Here is a 16,797-nt window from a genome sequence, read left to right as displayed (position 1 = left end):
CCCACGCAAACATTTATGGAAAAAGTGATTTTTTTCAGCTAAATGTGAGGTTTGCAGGGGATTCTTGGTAGGACAACTTTGGGGGACCCACGCAAACCATACCTCGCTGGATTCCCCCTGGTGTCTAGTTTTCAGAAATGTGTGGGTTTGGTAGTTTTCCCTAGATGGCCACCAAGCCCTGGGCCAAAAATTCATGGGACCCCCCCTTGCAAAACCAGGTTGTTTTGTGATAGGTAATTTTGATGTTGCCTCAATAGGTTTTGGGCCTTTGCCTGTCGTGGGATTGTGGGTAACAGAACCTGGCGAGAACCAGTCAAGTTACCCCATCCTGGATTCCCTTGGGTGTCTAGTTTTAAAAAATGTCCAGGTTTGCTAGGTTTCACTATGTGCCGGCTGCGCTAGGACCCAAAATCGACAGGTAGACACATTACTAAAAACAAGTCTATGCCTAGTCGGCTTTCTGCTGCCCTGGGGGAGGTTATCGGGGTGGGGTTGGTCAAATATGCCCCCAAGGGTATGCCCATTCTGGGCAGCCACCACCCCCACGCATAAAAAGAAAACAGCGTAATCATTGGCGTCTAGTGGGCTTTTTGCCCCCCCCCCGGGGTGGCAGATTGGGAGCTACTGCCCCATCTGCCCCCCGGGGGAGCAGAAAGGCTTTAATTTTTGCTGGGAGGGTGTAGGGGCATGGGCATGCCCATTTTAGGAAGCCCTCACCCTAATTCAAATTTGCCCCCCAAAAAATTGCTGGCGTTTAGTAGGCTTTTTGCCCCCCGGGGGGGCAGATTGGGGGCTACTACCCCATCGGACCCCCAGGGAGGCAGGAAGGCTGTAATTTTTGCGGGGGAGGGGTGGGGACATTGGCATGCCCATTTTGGGCAGCCCCCACCGTAATTCAGATTTGCCCCAAAGAATCCCTGGCGTCTAGTGGGCTTTTTTGCCCCCTTGGGGGGACAGATTGTGGGCTAATGCCCCCATATGCCCCCCAGGGAGGGGCAGAAGGACTGATATTTCTTTGGGGGAGGGGGCATTGCCATGCCCTTTTTGGGCAGCCCCCACCCCATCGTCAATAACAAAAACAATCCCTGGTTTCCAGTGGGCTTTCAGCCACCCCGGGGGACAGATTGAGGGCAACTGCCCCCGTCTGCCCCCTGGGAGGGCATAAAGACTGACATTTCTCTGGGGGGGCATTGCCATTCCCTTTTTTTGGGCAGCCCCCAGCCCACTGTCAATAAAAAAAATCCCTGGTTTCTAGTGGGTTTTCTGCCCCCCCCCCCGGGGGCAGATTGGGGGCTACTGCCCCCATAAGCCTCCCAGGGGGGGCAGAAAGACTCTAATTGTGCAGGGCATGGGTAGGGGCCTTGGTGTGCCCATAATGGGCAGCCCCCACCCCTATTTTGCAGTACAAAAAATCCCTGGCCTCTAGTGGGCTTCCTGCCCCCCGAGGGGGCAGATTGGGGGCTCCTGCCCCATCTGCCCCCAAGGGGGAGGGGCATAAAGACTACATTTGGACCCAAAAACATGGTGGGAGAAAAGGCCCTTGCCCAAGGGGCCACTTTACCCTCCCTGGTGCTAGTGGGTGGATCCCTGCTTGGGATTGCCCTCCTGGGGCGATCCCCAAGCAGGGATCCACTAGGGAAGGATACCATTGGAAAGGGTAGATTCTCCCCTTTCCAACGATACCTCTCCCAAGTGTATCGGTGCTCGGGAGACTGAGAGAGCCCCACAAGCACTGAAGTTTCAGTTTCAGTTTCGTATTTGCCATTGCCATGCCCTTTTTGGGCAGCCCCCACCCCATCGTCAATAACAAAAAAAATCCCTGGTTTCCAGTGGGCTTTCAGCCACCCCGGGGACAGATTGAGGGCAACTGCCCCTGTCTGCCCCCTGGGAGGGCATAAAGACTGACATTTCTCTGGGGGGGCATTGCCATCCCCTTTTTTTGGGCAGCCCCCAGCCCACTGTCAATAAAAAAATCCCTGGTTTCTTGTGGGTTTTCTGCCCCCCCCGGGGGCAGATTGGGGGCTACTGCCCCCATAAGCCTCCCAGGGGGGGCAGAAAGACTCTAATTGTGCAGGGCATGGGTAGGGGCTTTGGTGTGCCCATAATGGGCAGCCCCCACCCCTATTTTGCAGTACAAAAAATCCCTGGCCTCTAGTGGGCTTCCTGCCCCCCGAGGGGGCAGATTGGGGGCTCCTGCCCCATCTGCCCCCCCTTGGGGGCATAAAGACTACATTTGGACCCAAACACATGGTGGGAGAAAAGGCCCTTGCCCAAGGGGCCACTTTACCCTCCCTGGTGCTAGTGGGTGCATCCCTGCTTGGGATTGCCCTCCTAGGGCGATCCCCAAGCAGGGATCCACTAGGGAAGGATACCATTGGAAAGGGTAGATTCTCCCCTTTCCAACGATACCTCTCCCAAGTGTATCGGTGCTCGGGGGACTGAGAGAGCCCCACAAGCACTGAAGTTTCAGTTTCAGTTTCGTATTTGTTTCGCGCCATGCGCGCACGATCGTTATTCCAAAAAAAACTAAAAATAGGCCTGAAGAGGTTGGGGAAGCTCTTCACCACCTCCTCAGGCAAAAAAATCATTTGGAAATCCCTCTGTTGCCTGCAGCAGAGGGATTCTCAGAGCATGTGATCATGATGGAATGGTTCCGTCATGAGCACAGCAGCACTTGTGCTCATGACTGAACCATTCCGTCATGAGCATTAAAAGGGTTAAGGTACATGTCCTATCTTTTAGCTAAAATGCACCCTGCCCATAGGGCTAGCTAGGGCCTACCTTAGGGGTGACTGATATGCAGTAAAAGGGGGTGTAGACCAATCTTACCTTGTTTGTCACATTGTCACAGAGTGCATACACACTTTTCACTGAACAGCAGCGCTAAAGTGCCTAGAGTCCTAAAATCACCAACACCATGTCAGAACAAAAGGCTAGGCAAAACGTTTAGGGATAACCCTGCAAAAAAGGCCAAGTCCAACAGGCACTTAAGTTCTTTAATCCAGGATCTCTTTCTCATGTTTGCTAGGGACACTGAATGTATCTCTGCAACAGGAATGGTACTATCCGCTCTCCCGCCATAAGGTTTCTCCACGTTGGATCAGATGTCTGTTGTCATTGTGCCAGTTCTAATTCAAATTCATGCTTGGGCAATCTATCACAATATTGGAATCAGGTCCAATCTCATTCTTAATAGTTCTCCTTTTCTCCAAACGGCGTTCGGACAAGGGATAGTAAGTGTTTGACAGGGTCTTAGCACAAATGGATATTTTCCTAGTGGTACCTCTAATATATTAATTCCTAGGCTTCCTAGTTGCTCCCTTTGGGCCCACAGGGAACTGTAGTGCTCTGTAGCCTCCCAGCAGACCCACTGTCACAGAACCACTGAGCAACAAACACCAGAGACGGGAGATACGGACTGCATTCCACCTTATATCTCCCCCCTCCTTTATTTACAGGCAAATTGGAATGTATTACCTGCTATCACTGCGGATGACATGAAAGAAGACTGCGGGCCCTGTAAAACAGATCCTTTCATGCCCTACGGCGTAGGTCACGTGATCACGACGTCATTGGAGGGAAAAGGGACACGGGAGGCGGGGAAAGAGACGTGGACAAGACGCAGAAAGGACGAAGAGGAGTTTCCTGTAGTGGCGGAACCCCTGTCAGAGGAGAAAGACGGAGACGGAGAAAGAAGAGCGGATACCTCGGCGTCTGGAGCGGAGAGAAGAAAGCACCGGCCTCAGAGTAAAGCGGAAGGACCCCGCCACGGCCCAGGAGGGTCGTGGCTTTCACAGGTGCGTGGGCGCCTACAGGGTTATTTAAGGGGAGAGACAGATAGAGGTTGGGAGGGACAATAGACTGTGGGAGCTGGAGGCACATCGTAATTGGGGACACTACTGAAGGAGGTTCCTAGCGTTTTTGTTTTTTTACAAGTGCTGACAACCTTGCAACCAGTCGTTTTCCTCACTCCCCCCCTATCACTTTACCCCTGGTTTTTGTTTCTGGTGGTCCCTCACACCCTTCCCTATTTATAGAAAGAAAAGGTTGAAATACATACCTGAACCTCTCTTTCCTTGAGGGAGACTTTGGGTCAGCAAGACATCAGCTCTGGAACTGCCATAAGAAGATCCTGAAAATAAGGAGAGAAAGAAACTAGAATCAAAAGAAGACCAACTGGACATATATATGTTTTTTTCATTTATTCAATAAAGGAATATTATAAGGAATTCACGCTGTATAAGTCCCTTCTGGATCCCTGCCCATTGCAAAAGCATCACACCCAGTCATCTCTCTGTCACACACTTTGGTAAATGTAAGTAATGTCACAATATATCTTTCATGTAAAAAAACATGTTCAAGCTCTTGAAGCAGGCAAAGTATAAATCCTATATTTAGGATAATCATTTGGGTCCTCTGACGCATAAGTGGGGGTCAGATCAAATTTATAATGTCTCGTCATTACCACAATAATAGATCTTCCTCTACCCCTCTAATTAAGTAAATGAAAAGATCTGCACATGTATATTTTTAGTTTCCCCAGGGCTCATCTTTCAGCCCTTCGCTCTTCACTGCATATATGACCCCCTGGACAACATCGTCAGATCCCATGGTCTCAACATAATATCCTACGCAGTTGACACCACCTCATCCTATAACTCACCGACGACCCGACCGCCACAAGAACCAACTTCCACAGATGCATGACAAGCGTCACCAACTGGATGAAGAACAACTGCCTGCAGTTGAACACAGACTAGACCGAAGTACTGATCTTTGAGGACAACAGCAGCACATGGAAGTACTCCTGGTGGACATCAGACCTGGGAACCGCACCCACTCCCTCCGACCACGCCAGAAACCTCGGAATCATCACTGACAACAAGCCCACCATGAAATCACAGATCAGTGCCCTCCCCTCTGCCTGCTTCCTCACTCTGCACATGCTACATAACTTTTTCAAGTGGATAAACCTGCACACGAGATGCACTGTGACAAAGGCCCTCATCACCGACTGGACTATGGCAACGCTATATAGGAATCACCGCACACCTCCTACAGAGACTTCAGACCATCCTGAACACCGCAGACAGACTCATCCTCGACCTTCTATGACGGACCCACATTACACCCCTCCTCAGGCAGCTCCACTGGCTACCTGTATGGAAGAGATGCCAATTCAAGCTGCTGACCAATGCTCACAAAGCTCTACACAACCAAGGACCCACCTACATTAACCACCAACCATCAAGAACACTTTACTCCACCTCCCTATCTCTTGCCCATGCTGCCCACATACACCAAAGCAGAAGTAGAGGCCGCTCCTTCTCCCATATCTCAGCAAAGACCTGGAACAGCCTCCCCACGTAACTCCTGACCATTACATCACTTCCCTCAAGACTTGGCTGTTCGAATGATCCTCCAAAACCTCCTAACACCTGGATACCCAATTGGGTGATTAGCCGTGCTTCATAAATCTTGGTTTATTGATTGAGTTTGACATTAGTCTAAGAGAATTTGCAGGATGAGGTTCAAGAAGTCTTTCCGAAATGTGGGAGTGGCTGTCTCATCCCTTCTCAAAATTAGAGATGCTGTCCCTAGGTTATGTTGGTCTCTTTCACTTGGCTCAGTGAGTTGGACTGCAATATTTCAATTGCTCAAGTCTCCAGATGTGGGATGGGCAGGGTGTATGAGGAACAATGGATCAGTCACAAAGCAGACCTCGTAATGCTGCGCTGGTTGTTGTTTTTCTGGTGTTCACCCACCGAGGTGCTCCCAATTTCCTTTCTGATTCCTGTCCAAATAGGGAAATAAAAGATTCTCTGGGGAATTGCTTGTAGGCAGAGTGGTGCTTCCTTTCTACCTCTATCACATCTGACTTAAGTTTTTGTGTTTGCAAAACTTCATCAGGTTTTTTTTGCAAACTATTGAAAAATAATCATCTTCAATACACAACAGTACAATGTAATTGTCCTCAATTTGCGAGTCATCACATGCCCGATTTGCAGTACTAGTTGACTGGATGTGCTAAGTGTGGACCCTGGTTCTCATAGATCTTCGATGGCCGTGCATTGGCTGTGGCCTCATAGCTTTTTTTTTTCCCTTCATAGTCAAAGAGCAATTGGTTTCCTCTGCTGGCTGATGTTTTTCTTTGCTCTAGTGCCTTGCCTATTTGGGTGTTAAATAGTTTGTTTTGAGTTAGGCTAGCAGGATTCTCCCATGGTAGCTGGAGTAACCTGTGCTTGGGCTTCGAGGTTGGGTTCTCGGGGGTCTTCCTTCACTCTGACCAACCAGTTGACAAATTTAGTTTGTAACATTTCAATCTCTTCGATAATGTATTCGATCCTAAAATCAGGGAAAGTAGATGCCATTTTAGGTCCAAGATCTTTTGTGGTATTGCACCTGTCCAATAAGTCGACAATCCTCCACAGCTCCTCCAGCTGCATATCAGCCTTTTGTGCTTCGACCAATAGAGACTTAGAACTTGTGTCCAGTATTTTTTATGATGCCATTCATTGCTTCAAGAACAGGAAAAACCGATGGAGTGCTGTCAACACTTTGTGCCTCCTTGTTATCACTTTCATGGAATGTCATTGATTCTAGTCAGGTCCTGGACACTGGTGAAAAAGAGTAATATGAGATCTGGCCCACCAAGTCATTTTTTTGACCTACAATGTCTTCCACATTATCTAGTACCTCGAGGGCCTAGCTAGTAATTGACATCTCTACTCAACCATAGACAAAGCTTTGGATGAATCTTGCACTGGTACTAACAACATTAGTGCAATAATATTACTTGTACCAACAAACTGAATGTTTGTTGTCTTCAAGCACAGAAATTGATAATTGATAGATTTTGTCAAAAGGCAGTTGCCCTAGATGGAGAAGACTGTGATATGCTAAATGTGACAGGTCATATTTTGGGCAACCTGGCATGGGGTGGTAACACCTGCCTCGGGCCCCACTTACACAAAGACTTTATAGCTCTCTAAATCAATCAACCTGGGACATTATTATTACAATCACAATTCGTTATGCTATTATCAGACACTTGACCTGCAGTAAAAAGTAAAAATGAAAACATTAGGGCTGTTAAGGTTGCATTAAAGATATTTAAAAGAATCAATGGGTGGCTGTAAGGGCTTTACAGTGCCAATGTTTTTCACCTTACTGCTCTTCTTGGAGCTGAGGTCTTCAAACCTTTTTGTTCTGAGCCCCCTAAGGAAAATCCTTTGAAGTCGACCCTCCCTCCAAAAACAATCATGTCAAAAATAGGGGGAGTGGGAGTAGGAGGGGCATGGCTGAGCGGATGTGCGTCGTTACAACGCATGCTTTTACAACGGGAAACAACCTTTACAACGCAACTTTTACAACGCACTACCATTACAACGAAACTTTTACAACGCAACATCCATTACAACGCATGCATTTACAACGCAACCATTACAATGCATGACATTACAACACACACCACTACAACGCATGTCATTACAACTCAGTCATTACAACGCATACCATTACAACGCATAACACTACCATCCAACACTTACCCTGCTGCTGCACCCCCTGGAGTTAGAATAGTAATTTTTACCCCTACACTAACCAACACTTACCCTACTGTTGCACCCCCTGGAGTTAGAATAGTAATTTTTACCCCTACACTATCCAACACTTACCCTACTGTTGCACCCCCTGGAGTTAGAATAGTAAATTTTACCCCTACACTATCCAATACTTACCAAACATGCAATGTAATGTAATGTGTTGTAATGGTATGCGTTGTAAAGGTAGTATGCGTTGTAATGGAATGCGTTGTAAATGTAGTTTTTAACATTTCGTTGTAATGGCATGCGTTGTAATGGAATGCGTTGTAATGGATGTTGCATTGTAAAAAATGCGTTGTAAAAGTGTGCATTGTAACATCATATATCCTTTTACAACGCATGCCTTTACGACGCAAGTTTTACAACGCAAGTCGTTACAACGACTTGCGTTGGGGGGCGCTGGATAGTGAATAGTTTAATTTACTATTCCAACTCCAGTCCCCGTGGATAGTAGGGAAGGTGTTGGATAGTAAATTAAAACTATTCCCTATCCTAGAGCGCCCCCCAGCGCAAGTCGTTGTAAAAGTTGCATTGTAATGGTTGCGTCGTAAAGGTACTTCGTTGTAAAAGTTGCGTTGTAAACGCTGTTCCCTGGCTGAGGGCATGGGACATAGCTTATGAAATCGCTTCAGGGGTATGTTTCCTGAGATTTATAATGCACGCTAAATGTGAGTTTAATAAAACTGCATATATATCAAACAAAAACACAAATTGACCAAAAATACACCAGGCCCCATATTTTGGTTATTGTGAGCTTGGGTCCCAATGAAACTGCACCTGCTGCACTAATGGTAGCTGCGGACCTGAGAAGCTGGCTTTCTCCTCTGCTTATTTCCCCCCTTTCCCTAATGCCTGGCTATTACTCCAGTCTTGAAACAAATTCTGTCTTTCAGTAAAAAATTAGCTCCCATGTGTTGCCCGATTGTATGACGGAACCCCACATGCATTTACCCAGCAGGCTGTTGGGATATAAATTCGATAAACACATGTTATTGGCCTAATATATACAATATAACCTTATAACTGTATGACTGTATGATTAGATTTTGTTGTGTTAATATAGTAACACATAATACACTTTTAGCTCGCCTAAACCTATTGATATGACCGGAGCCATTTTGTTTCGTTTCCCTATGTGCCAGTACTGTTTCCCTGAAATCACGTGATCACGTTTTCTGCATGAAACCGAGATGGCTGACTTAGCCATCTACTTCATTTGTTAGCTCGTGGCTCAGGGAAACCCAAGGTCACACCTGCCCTTCTTGTGGGATGCGCACATTCTAGCAGAGCCCGTTCCTGTACTCCCCGGGCTACAGATAGACAGGGAGGCACCTTACTGACCTGCCCCCAGAATAGCTAAGGTCTAGGCTATTTTCAATCAATTGTGCCTTATATGGGTATTCCTGTTGGCTCACTGACAAGTTGTATCTTTCCTAGTGAGGCGACTCTGTGGTGTGGGTAAAACGTATATATGACTTGTATCTTTTGTATGTAGTCAGTCTCCTCTGCGCACCTCCGAGGGTCGTGTAGACTGAGGCTCCCCTGTCAGGGCTTGTATCTGTATTGAATAAACGATTGAACTTTCTCCATTGCCGACTGAATTCTTATTAATGATATTGGTATATGGGCTATTGCTGAGTATGGCCCACTAGAATAATTTTGAATCCTTCAGTTAGCGACTCCGCCGGGACTCCGCGATAGGGTCGTCCCCTCCTGTAAACAGGAGTGAAGGGACAAGGAGGAGTTCTGGCCGAGTGGGTGGACGGAAAAAGGATCCTGATTTGAAATACCCGTTTGTGGTAAGAAGACAAACAACTCCACTCTCGAGCCTAGTATCCCTCCCAGCTGCTGAAGACCCTACGCCGGAGTCCTACGGGCTTAACCCGAGAGAAGAACAGACTGTGTCGGTCTGTTTTAAGTGTCGGCAGTGGAGAATTCGCAATCAACCTGAGTGCACCAGGTGAGTGACTTTGTGATTAGATTGGATAAGGAACACTCGGAGGAAATGTTTTCTTTTTTTGGTAACAGTTAACTGTTTTTGACGGTGGCCGGGGAAGCCGGACCACGAGGAAATCTGGGGTTCTGACGTTACAGCGAAGTGGCTGTGCGGGTAGATACCTCACTGACTTGTTTTATGAAATTTTGAGACAACACCTGGTGCCTTAGCGGAGTACGGAGTTACTCACTCGGCCGAATCCCCTTCGGGAAAGCCCTGGGAGCAACTGGGTAAGCTAGGGTTCTGGTGGCGCGTGCCCAGATGGCCGGCCCAACCAGAACAGGACCATGGGATGGCCTGTAGGAGGGTTCGCGGTTCGCCTGCCAGGTAATCTCAGACCAGTCTGGTGACTGTTCCTTTTGTAGTGGAATTTTGTTGGTCCAGAATTTTGTCGAATCGATTCCCCGAGCAAGAGTCGACTGGCTCTGTTCGTTTCGTTCTGAAGACGTCATTTGTATTCACTGGGGATTATTGCCTTGCACTGTTTTACAGCACTTTCTGGTAACGATCGGAAGAAAGTGAGAGAGTGAATGATGAAAAGGACGCGTCCGAGTATGAACGGGTTTTGATGTCTGAAAATAAGATTGTGTGATTATTATCATAATGCCTTGTTTTAGCAAAATATGTTTTGGGTGCTGCTGCCGACGAGGTACATGGCTGGCAGAAAGACAGCCTGCCTCTCCCGAGGGCATCCCCAGTTTTGATATGTATGTCAAACATGGTATACAGCCAATACTATTTAACACCTTGTGGCACAAATATTCCAAAGGTAATGTTGGTTTACAATGGCCTCTTACGGGGTCTTTTGATGAGAAAAAGATTTATTATATTCAAAATAAATTGTTCATGAAGAAAAGCCGTCAGTCAATGTTTGATTCCTTGAACCTATGGTTGAAGGGAGCAAAAAGACGACGGATTAGAGAAGAGAAGTTGGGAAAGATTAAATCAGGACAGACAGTCACTCAGAAGGCCGTGGCGTATGATAAGGGGAAGGTGGAAGAAAATATTGAACGGATGGATAGACAGTTTCGGTTAGAAACGGACAAAAGTTATGTGGCTCGACCAGAGACAGGAGACGAGTTAGAAGATTTATTGGAGGCCCGACCACCTCCCCCTTATGCCCCACAGGGTTTGTACCCAGCCATGCCCTTGGTACGAGCTGATCAATTAGGAGCCGCATCGATCGTTAAAGCGCCGGTAGGACCGAACGCCACGGCCCCAATCGATGGATCAGGACATAATATTTTACTTTCCCCTCCCTCTCTTCGACAAACTACCTCACCCTTGATATCCCTCCAGCCGGACGCGGCTGTCCCTTCTCCTTTGCACCCTGTGTTTCTCTCCTCTCCGATTCAGACTACTTTAGATCTCCGAAATGCAGTTGGTTTAGATACCACGCCCAAACGACCTTTATCTGACTTGAGTGATCAACAAGCTTATACTCGGTCGTTGTTGGGGATTGAAGAAAGGAGAGCCATAATAGTTCAAGCATCCCAGTGGATGCGGAACGCTATTTACACTTTAGAGGACATTTGGAGCACCATGAAAGATTTCGAACCAGTTGCACAACAGCTGGCTTTAGAGAGCATGGCGATCCGACTGATTTCACTATGGGAACAGTGCTTTGAGGAAGGACTCCCTCCTCAGATACTGCGTGATATAAGGGATCGAGCTCATAAATTTCACTTACAAACGGATGAAGTATATCAAAATGTAACAACGCTTTTGCATTATCGGGAACGACTGCACCGAAAGAGTGCCGAGTGGGGAGCACAGCACCCCATGAGAGAGGTGCATCCTCTCTTTTTCCCTGAAGTCCTTGAACTAAGGGATAACGGGGGCAATGTTACAAGGGCCCGAGTGGACGCTAGGCTTCAGGAACATTGGGTCTATACCCCTTGGAAAGGAAGCCAGGTCCTCACTTTAAAAGCTCAGCTTCCTGACCCCCGTAAAAATCCTACAGCTTACTATAAGGAATTGACAGAGGCCGCTAATTCCAAATTGTGAAAATAGCTGATATCGAGTTATTTTTCGGTCTCTTGATCCCAGTAGACATTTGGAGACAGATGCGTGACACGGACCATATTCCCGAACTAGGAGGAACTTGGGATCAACTAAAAACTTGGGATAAGGAACGGAAGCCTGGAGAGAAACCTAGGGATGAAGTCTTAGCGGTACCAGATAAAATTGTTACGTTCATGAAGAATCTTCTCCCTCCTAGAAAAGTCGATTGGGATAAATTAACAGCGTGTAAGCAAAAGAAAGATGAAAGTGTGTCAGACTTCTTTACTAGGTTTGAAAAGGTTTTCATAGATTTTAGTGGACAGGACCTTTCTACGGAAGGGGGAATACGGTTATTTGTGAATAGATTTGTTACGAATTTACTCCCTGAAGTTATGTCCCGTCTCCAATCGGCTGAGAGCACGTGGACTACGGCTGCCCCGTCTGTAATTCTCAGCATGGCTCAATATTATGAACATCGTGAAAATGAGAACAAGGAAAAGTCGGAGAAAAAGACTAAGGATTTAAAGACTAGAGGAGGTCCTCCGAACATTGGGATAAATCAATGTTCTTATTGTAAACAGGAAGGACATTGGAGGGTGGATTGCCCTCTGTTGCTGGCGAGGAATGGTCCTAGTAGAGGACGAGGAAGGGGTCGAGGAAACATCGACCGAAATAGTATGCGGAGAGAGGATTCGCAACATGAGGGTTCTCGAAAGAATTATTTTGATGACCCCCCAGAATAGACAGTACTACAACAAGACTTATAGGGATGATGGGTATGATGGACAGGATTATGCATGAGACGGCCATGGGCAGAGCGGGGGCCATATTACAGTACCAATCGACCAGGAGGGACCTTATGTACAAGGAGAACTGTTGGGAACATCGGGAACATTTTTAGTGGATACTGGGGCAATGAATAGTTCGGTTGCACATACACTGGTCCCAGGGGCTGCTCTGTCTGGCCAAAATAATGTATCAGTAGAATTCTCTGGAATACCGGTGGTAAGCCCTGTTTCGAAACCTCTGCCTTTACCATAGGCCCCATTTCCATGCATACGCCTTTTCTTCTGACTTCTAATTGTGGCGAACATTTTTGGGGTTTAGATATCTTGAAGAAATTAAATGCACATATTTATTGTTCCCCTGATGGTGTTTTTCTGACTATGCAGAAACCACCTGTGATGATAGCTCAATACTTTGCCAAGAATGAAACCCTTCCCCCTGAGTTCTCTACAATTCCCCGGACACTGTGGGCTACAGGGGACACTGATGTTGGTCTGTTAAGAATAGCCCCCGTGTCAATAACCTTGAAACCAAATGCACAGCTGCCCCGCATTCCTCAGTATAAGATTTCACCAGAAGGTGAACAGGCCTTGTTGCACATTATTCGGGACGTCATTAAAAGAGGAGTGGTGAAGAAACAGCTGTTAACATTTGTAATAGTCCGATTTTACAGATTCTGAAGAAGACACCGATTGATGGTGCTCCAAATTATAAGTCCACATATCGTTTTGTAATTGACCTTCGAGAGGTCAACAAAATAGTGGTCCCGCAATATCCAGTAGTACCAGATATTACAGCAATTCTCACAATGATTCCTCCTACAGCTAATTATTTTTCAGTAATTGACCTAAAAATGCTTTCTTCAGCATTCCGATTCATCCTGATAACAGACATATCTTCGGATTCTCATTAGGTGGTCGAAGCTTTAGATTTACACGTGCACCCCAAGGCCATACAGAAAGTCCTAGTATATATAGCCAGGCCTTAAAGGCAGTTCTTGATGAATTAATTTTGCCAGCTGGAAATGTAATCATCCAGTATGTCGATGACATTTTGGGGGCCTCCGATACAGAGGAAGGCTGTAAAGAAGCAACGGTAAACTTGTTAAAACATTTGGCTGAAAAAGGGAATATAGTCTCCCTTTCCAAATTTCAATATTGTCGACAGGAAGTGACCTACCTTGACCACTTACTGTCGAAAGCGGGGAGACGTTTGACTCCAGAACGAATATATGTGATTACTAACATATCTGTACCTTGTACTCAACGTGATGTTCGTGCTTTTCTTGGCATAACCTCTTACTGTCGCCAGTGGATTCCTAACTATTCACTCCTCTCTAAACCCTTGTTGTATTTGACGACCAAAGATGTGCATGAACCCCTACCCTGGACGGATGAATGTCGGATGAATGTCAAGAAGCCTTTGACTCTTTAAAATCTGCTCTTTGTTCTGCACCTGTCTTGGGTACTCCAGATTACCGGAAGCCTTTTTCACTCTATGTGCACGAGGTGGACGGTTGTTCGCTTTGAGTGTTAACGCAGGGTTTCGGCGGAAAACAGAGACCCTGCGCATTCTTTTCATCAGTCTTGGATACTGTCGCACGAGCTCTCCCGAGTTGTCTGAGGGCCACTGCTGCAGTAGCGGTGGCCATCCGACAATCAGAGGGGATAGTCCTGAACACGGACCTTACAGTTATGGTACAGTTATGGTACCACATGCTGTGGATATTCTTTTAAATAGAACTAAGACCCAGCACCTTACAAGTGCTCGATTAACGGGATACGAGTTAACATTGTTTGCACCACATATTACGATCAAAAGATGTGCTACATTGAATCCAGCGACATTGCTGCCTCTCCCCTCCAATGATAAAAAGGATGACACCCATGATTGTATATTTATAACTGAAGAAGAACCAAAAGGGCGTGTAGATCTTACTGACACCCCTTTATCAGACCCCCAAGGAGAGCTATACGTAGACGGTTCTTGTTTTAAGTTGCCAGATGGTACTGCAACAGCTGCATATGCTGTTACGACATTAAAGACGGTGGTGGAAACTGCTAGGATTTCCCATCACTCAGCTCAAGCAGCTGAACTAATAGCCTTGTTAAGAGCATGTGAGTTGAGTGAAGGACTGAGGGTAAATATTTTTACAGACAGCCAGTACGCCTTTGGCGTTGCCCATATAAGCTATGGGAGGCTGTGGAGAGAGAGGGGTTTCCTTACCACACATGTAGTTAAATATTGCCCTGTGTGTTTGCGTTACAACCCTGGGGGTAGAGAATCTGTCCTGAGTGGAAATTTTGCACCGCCATCTCTCCCCTTTAAAGTAATACAAATTGATTACATACAAATGGAGCGAGTCAATAATCTGAAATATGTGTTGGTGGTGGTTTGCGCTTCCAGTAAATGGGTTGAAGCCTACACCACCAAAGAAGCCACTGCAGTTGTAACTGCCAAAGCCTTGGTTAAGGAATATTTCCCACGCTATTGTTTGCCCCGGATTATCTGGTCCGATAACGGGACCCATTTTAATTCTTTGTTGGTTCAAAGTGTTTGTGATGGTTTACAGATTAAACAAAAGATCCATGCAGCCAGACATCCCCAGTCGGCTGGTCTGGTTGAAAAATACAACGGCATTTTGAAATTGAAAATGGCCAAGATTTGCGCAAGCACTGGATTAATGTGGCCTGATGCACTCCCTTTAGCATTATTGTCTCTGAGGACAACCCCCCACACTAGAACTGGTCTATCACATTATGAAGTAATTTTTGGCCGTCCTGCCAATGTGTGGGGAGTACCCAGACCCAGATCTTATAGAGATATTCATTATCCTTTGATGACAGACTATTTGTACGCTTTGACTAAAGATCTGCGTTCTATTCATCAACAGGTATCAGACACATTGCGGCCGCTACCAGAGGGTCCTGGACATCGGTTGGAACCGGGTCAGTGGGTTCTGGTGAAAAACTATCAACGGAAATCGAGTTTGGAACCAAAGTGGTCCGACCCTTATCAAGTAATCCTGGTAACGCGGTCGGCGGTGAAAGTGCATGGGAGAAAACACTGGATCCACATCAGCCATCTGAAACGCCTGCCGCTACCTTTGCCCTTTGATTTGCAAAACTGCGAAGGAGTTCCGAGCCAAGAAGGAGAGTTGCTGGAAAACTTTGTGCCCTTTTCAGACGCCCAGGAAAAGGGTCAGCCAAGTGAAGTGTTGCCTCCAAGTGAAAGGGCGTCGGCTCAAGCAGCGGAGGCTGCTGTTTCTGGTGCCTCACAAGGTTCGAATGCATCAGATGCCCTTGCAACAGAGTTGTTTCCTGACCAAGAGCAGCCTGGTCGCAGTAAATACGACCTGCGGCCCTGAAAACAGCGCGGTACCCCAGATTCTAATGGTAGGAGTTAAACAAAGACTTGAGTTAAGGAACATCGGATAGATCTACTGGGGTACTGAGCGAGACACTGGACTGAACCCGTTGAGAGCTTGGAACACTGTGTTAAATAGCTCTGTTCAGAAAGAAAGACTGAGTTAAGGGCTGCGGTCGTTCTCCTGGAGGAGGAAAGTTGTTTCTTTTTTGATGAACTAGGAGTCTACCTGTGAGGCTCTAAACGGACACAGGGAAGAAGAACCCCTCTGGTGGCGTTCGTGCTTTGTGGATACAAAGTTAGTTTTGGACTTATAGTAAGGGACAGAGTTAGATTTGGACTTTTAGAGAGCATGTTTCCTTTTGCTCGATTTCCAATGGAGGATGAAAGACCACTGGCCCCTCGACGATATGTTGATAATATGCATTTGTTTTCCGGATGGTCCACCAGAGTGAAGGTGGCATTCGTTGCTTTCATTGTTATAATCACAGTGATTTTGATGTGTGTATTTGAATTTCAGCACCCTGTACAGAAACTGTTAGGAACTACTGCTGCCCCGGAGGAACACCTCTTTTATTCTTTGCCCCCTCATAAGGCGCGACATAGAGAAACTTATGTGAAAAATGCCTTTATTGAAATGTTGCATCAGACCCATAGTACCACGAACAAAACGAATTGTTGGGTTTGTGGTTTACTTCCCTCTGTAATGCACCAGCATGAATTATTCATTTCCCTACCCTTATCTTACTTAGCTAGCTGTGTAGCCTGGTTCCAATTATTATCATTGATGTATTCTCATTATGTAGCTGAACCTAAGATATATACTGAAAGAGATTATGAGGCCATTTTCAAGTATATTGAACAGCATCAAGGATTTGATGCCGAGGGAAATGGAGGCGAGGGATCCCTGGATCCAAATGCTTGCATGAATGTATATACAGATTATAAAAATATGACTTGGTTACAAGAGGAAATGCAGGATTTTGAACTTTTCAATTACACTATGTATTTTCAGCATTTTAAAGAACGAAATGTCACGAA

The 16,797-nt window shown here is 46.4% G+C and overlaps 1 protein-coding gene across 18 annotated transcripts in view; it reads right to left on the bottom strand.

Annotated features, from left to right (window-relative positions):
- LOC144754318 (uncharacterized) overlaps positions 1-16,797 on the bottom strand; it is a 771,250-nt gene that overhangs the window by 596,017 nt on the left and 158,436 nt on the right. For all 18 annotated transcript variants that reach the window (XR_013594709.1, XR_013594701.1, XR_013594706.1 and 15 more), the window contains one exon: positions 4,061-4,132. The gene's annotated coding sequence lies outside the window, so the exon portion shown is untranslated. The remainder of the gene's footprint in view (positions 1-4,060; positions 4,133-16,797) is intronic.

Source organism: Lissotriton helveticus, chromosome 5_1 (genome assembly GCF_964261635.1).
Source record: "Lissotriton helveticus chromosome 5_1, aLisHel1.1, whole genome shotgun sequence".
Lineage (NCBI taxonomy): Eukaryota > Metazoa > Chordata > Amphibia > Caudata > Salamandridae > Lissotriton > Lissotriton helveticus.
This window is presented reverse-complemented; position numbering and strand designations above follow the sequence as displayed.